General features: G+C 43.8%; 1 non-coding gene across 1 annotated transcript; it reads right to left on the reverse strand.

Moving 5' to 3' along the window:
• Positions 1–4809: 4809 nt before the first annotated feature.
• Positions 4810–4916, reverse strand: LOC118487907. Its single transcript, XR_004882840.1, has one exon. It is a non-coding gene; the product is annotated as a small nucleolar RNA R71 (small nucleolar RNA).
• Positions 4917–5691: the final 775 nt, after the last annotated feature.

Below are 5691 nucleotides of genomic sequence, written 5' to 3' on the forward strand. Positions count from 1 at the left end.
ACGTTCAATTTTCTCCTTCCATGGCTCCGAAAACCTGTAAATCATCCCCTCGTGATGAAGCCTTGTACTTCAAATGGAACAAGACCTCCTTCGATTCGTTGTCGCAGACTTATTGCATTAGGCCGGAATGGCATCCGGTAATGCCATCGGAGAGGGATACCGCCTTTCCCCTACGGGATGGCCAAATTACTCTTACTCTGTTTGTAGACTTCTTTAAGTTCTGCAACTTCCGGCTTCCAATTACCAAGTTCTGTTAGTCGATGCTTGACGAATATGGTGTGCACATATCCCAAATGCACCCACTTGGCCTTGCAAAACTTCGTCATTTCAAGTATGCCTGTTTAAGTTTGGGGTTTTTGTCGGAATCCCTAGTGTTACGTGCATTGTATACCTTGGCTTGGAAAGCACCCTTCTTTACCTTTGATCATAGAAGCACCGACGAAGCATGTCTGCGATTTGTGCCTTCGAGCTATCGAGACAAGTATTAGAAGAAGAAATTCTTCTTTATAGACGCCAATGTCATTCCTGTGGAAATGCTTTGGAGAGTTATAGCAGCGAAGGAGAAAGTGAAGGATGTTGTACCGCCCAAGGCAGAATATCAAGAGAACGCGTTGTTCAAGGCGTTGATTGCTCAACCCTCTGAGTGTTTGGTTATCCCTGAGGGCACAGTGGCCTTAGTTGGGATGAGCCTATGTTGGCATCATGTTCAGACCTACACTGCTTTCAAAACCACTGTTGGAGGTAAGTTATTTGATTGTCGTTATTTCTTCCCTTTTCCCTGTGATAGTTATAATGGAGATTTCTTGCAGCCCCCTGCGCCTTGGCGGACTTCTTATACCCGGAGAAGTCTTCACCTATTTTGGCTGTTGATCGCCTGCTTCAATCTGGCGAAGAAAATATCATGCAGATGCACGTAGAAAATTTTCTCATCTCCCCCTCTCATCTTGATGTTGTATTTCAAGGCTTTCCCGTAAGCGTGAACACAGAGGAAAGTGGGGCTGTCATAACAGCCTCAAGGAGAACTATCCGTCTTTGAAAGGGTGGGGGAGAAAGCAGCACCAAGGGGCAAGCTTCCAAAAGTGCCAGCAATGCTAAGTCACTCGCGGCTGCCGAGGTAGTGGATGTCCCGGTCATTAGTTTGGTGACGACTACGGTGGCTGCAACATTGGGGCCGCCGTTGAACAAACCTACAACGACTCCGCTATTGACCCAGTTTGATGCAAAGAGGCGTGCCGTGTTAGCCTGGTAAGTTACTTAGGCTCTCACTATTTCCCTTTGTAATACACTTTCAACTAAACCTTCAATACATATGCAGCTCCTACACCTGAGGCATCGTCAAGCACCGCTACCGTGCCTTCTCCTATCAGATCCTCCAGAGGTAAAACGACGACTGTCGCTGCTAGTGACGTATGTGTTAGCGAGACAATCGAGGTTGTGAATATGCCCGTGGGCGTTAGTTCTGGAACTCCTTTTACTAATGTGGAGATTGCCACCCCACTTTTTACCGAGGTCACCACTGTGAGTACTTCAGTAACCCCCTCTACCACTGTTACAGAGATGCTTAGGTTGTTACCTGATCCGCCCTCAGCGTCGAGTCAGAAAAAGGCTATTGTGGCAACAATCCCACCCGCCAGCTCTATGCCTGTCAATATACCATCATCCTCCTTGGAATTTACCAGTGACAGGGAAGTCAACTTTGATGAAGCGGGTGGGTCGAGTGGTGTGGTGCATGATGAAGGCAACCACATTGAAGGTTTTTACGTGCCTACTATTGCATGGGACCCCCGTATGCCTGACAGACCCTACAAACTGCGATGGAAGATTGTTGAATCGACTCGTCTTATATATCCTCATGTGGTCAATCACTGGGTGGATCATGCCTTCCCCCAGCGGAAGTTTCCTATGTGGAGGGTTAAGATTGTAGTCAGTTGTTTGATGCGACTTTGATAGACATTGTCTAGGGTTAAGAGGATTGCTGAGATAAAGCGCCATTGGGGTCAAGACAATCGTGAGCTTCATCAAGCGTGCCAAGCTATGCAACAGATGATGGACGAGCTCTAGTGGCGAGATAGTTTATTGGATGCCGCCAAGGTGAGGAAGTCCCGCCTGTTGTCAGAGAAACAAAAGGCGGAGGAAAACATGAAACGGGTAATCTCAAATCTTGCTGATGATGTGTGTAAAATAAAACATATAAATTACATCAAATGAGGCATAAAACTAACCCTTTTTTAGTACTAATGTTGGAAAAAGTGTGCTTTTGTCTTCCTTTTGTATTTTCAGGGTTAAAAGAGCTTAAATGAACAAAAGAAACAAAAACACAAGCAAATCTAACATAAATACAAAAAAAGGAATAAACGTGGCATGCTCGACCCCTCGACAACATCTTCCCAAGCAAAAATAAGACTTCAGAAGGCTGAACATGCCCCGTGCCCAGCGGACACGGGGGCGTGCCCAAGTGTCTGCAGAAAGGACAAAAGAGTAGAATCTTCTATTTCTCGACATGGGGGCGTGCCCAGCTCTACACGGCCGTGGTCAACGCTAAGATTCACAAAATCCAAGCAAATCTTGATAGTACAGATACGCTTCTGCACACGGGGCCGTGCCCAGCGGACACGGGGGCGTGGTCAACTAATGCAGACAAACTGCAATTAATGAAGAAAGAGAAAGTGTATGGACACGAGGCCGTGCCCAATGGACATGGGGCCGTGTCCGGGCTTCTGTACAGGCTATAAATAGGGGTGCTTGGTTCACTTCAAAGGCATCCCTTGGCAAACCACCTCTTTCCCACTTCACCCACACTCCACCACCATTACAACACCCTCATCCACCACCATCATCCATCATCCATCATAGAGTGTGTGTAGTAGTCTGGGGATCTAAGATTGATAGTAAGAGTTCTTGACAATCAAAGGCCATGTTTGCCTAAGTCTCTTACATCACTTGGTGAAGACAAGCATTTAGTGTAATACTTTTGTTTTTTAAACTTTTGCACTTTTTGTTTGGTTTTGTATTAATGACTTTAATAACTAGTTTCTTATGTTGAAGGTGAAACTTCATTATCATTTGTCCGTGGTGTCTTGACGTTATTTTACTGTCTATATAAAATAAAAGGTTTACACCATTCATATCTCTACGGTCTATATAGAGATATGCTGGCTACCTGGTCGGGGGTTAAGGGAATGGTTTGGCAAGGTTCTTGCCTTGTTCAGTGTATAGATCCTGCAAGGACCTGGGTCAAGCTTACTAGGACCTCCTTCAATACCCACTGGTATTTGATGGTGGGGGGTGCGAATAGCTTGATCCCCTCATATGTAAACTACTATTAATACATTAACCCGGCTACTTCGGATTGTATCCCTGCTGACTCAAACCATTTAGCCGAGGGTAACGTCACTTTCAAAAGAGGGGCCAACCACATTACGCATTAATAACTTAATTAATTATCTTTCAATAATTCAACCCTTTAGGATTGTATCCTTTCTGACTCAAACTACTGGGTTGAGGGTAACGTCACCTTCAAAAGAGGGGCCTACTACTATAACTAAGATAATCTCTTAAAAAGTGCTAAAGTGCGGAAAACATCAAAGGTTACACTAAAGGCGAGTCGGATCCAACTGATTCATCTTGTCTATCCGTTTTATTTTTATTTTATTTTTATTTTCAGCATTTTTAGTTTTTATTTTCATGTTTAACTCTTTTTCTAAAATTTTGATTTGATTAGATGTTGAGGATAAACCGGTACTAAAAGCTCTTGTGTCCTTGGACGACCTCGGTATCTTACCAATGCTATACTACCCTCACGATGGGTGCACTTGCCCATATGTGTGTTTAGTGTTAGTAGAAATCGTGTTTTATAAATTTAAAACTTGACTAAAGTGTAAAAAAAAGGGCTAAAAATATAGTTAAAAATATATAACGCTACACACGCATCAAGTTTTTGGCGCCGTTGCCGGGGACACAAGGATTTTAAGAAAGTTAGGAATGAACGACCTAATCGTTTTTCTTATTTTTCTTTTTTTTTAGGATTTTTTAAAATTTTTCAGCTTCTGCAGAGCTCAGCACGGGCCGTGCCTGGTCGGACACGGGCCGTGCCGAGCATTGTTACTGGCAGTTTTTATTTTCCGAGTTATAGTGAGCTGAGCACGGGGCCGTGTCGGTGCAACACGGGGTCGTGTCGAGCTTTCCTGTAATGGGGATCCAGAAAACAATCATTGTAATTCCGACCACGGGGCCGTGGTGAAACTTCTGACCAACGTTCTTTTTATTTTTTTGCAGGACTTTGAACCAGACGCCACACCTGAACTTTCTACGTAGTGTATGAGCTCCAGTTCCAGTAGAGACATAAAAGAACCTCTAGACGAACCCGAGCGCTTTCTAAGAAAAAGACTTAAAGCTAAAAACCAAGAGAAAGTTTCGGGGGACCTATTTCCAATGGCGGATCAACGTACCCTCATGGATTACCTACGACCCACCGTAGGTAATCTTGGCGCCGCTATCAATGCACCGAATGTCGATGACAATAACTTCGAATTTCGGCCGCATTTGATCCAAATGCTTTAAAACTCTGCAACCTTCCACGGGCTTGTGGATGAAGATCCCCACTTACATATTACCAACTTTTTGGAAATATGTGATACTTTTCGGATCAACGGAGCATCAAATGACGCCATCCGCCTACGAATGTTTCCATTTTCACTAAAAGACCGAGCTAAGGCTTGGCTTAATACCTTCCCAGTTGGTTCGGTAAACACCTGGGATGAACTAGCCCAAAAGTTTCTGTATAAGTATTTCTCTCCTGCTAAAACGGCTAAATTAATGACTGAAATTAATACATACTCACAAGAGGATGGGGAATCCTTATATGAAACTTGGGAAAGGTTCAAGGAGCTACTAAGAAAGTGTCCTCATCATGGTCTTGCGGTATGGCAACAAGTATCCACTTTCTACAATGGGTTGTTGCCACACACAAGGCAAACACTTGACTCTAGCTCCGGGGGGCTTTTAGGTAATCGCCACCCAAATGAAATTTATAATCAAATTGAGGAAATCTCTTAAAACAATTTTCAGTGGCACACTCCTCGAGGCAATAAATCTATTGCCCCGGGCGCCCATAAGGTTGACGAAAGCACTTCTTTACAAGCTTAAATCGAGGCCCTTTCTTCAAAAATCAAAAAGTTAGAAATGGCAAAAACGGCCTCGGTTATGGCTTGTGAAGGGTGTAGTGGGCCACATGAAAATTGGAGTTGTATGAATGAAATGGATAATCAAACGGAAACAGTAAACTACATTGATAATAGACCTAGGCCGTCAGGTCCTCCGACAGGTACCTACAACGCGTAACCACCCTAACCTTGGTTAGAGAGAACCTGGCAATAGTAGTAACCAACAAAATCAAAACCAAGGAACAAACTTTCAGCAACCACGCAATGAGTCACAAAATTTCTCTCAACAACAACAAGGGGGGATGAGAGAGGCTTGAAGACACCGTCTCACGCCTCATCTCTGACTCCGATAAGAAAAACTTGGGTCGATTTCAACAATTAGAATCGAATTTAGAAACCAACAAGCTAGTATTCAGAACATTGAAAAACAATTAAATCAATTAGCTCAAAATTTCTTCGAGAGACCACAAGGCGCGTTACCTAGCAATACTGAAACGAACCGATAGGCGCAAGTACATCTCATCACATT

Source organism: Helianthus annuus, chromosome 15, assembly GCF_002127325.2.
Source record: "Helianthus annuus cultivar XRQ/B chromosome 15, HanXRQr2.0-SUNRISE, whole genome shotgun sequence".
NCBI classification, from domain to species: Eukaryota; Viridiplantae; Streptophyta; class Magnoliopsida; order Asterales; family Asteraceae; genus Helianthus; species Helianthus annuus.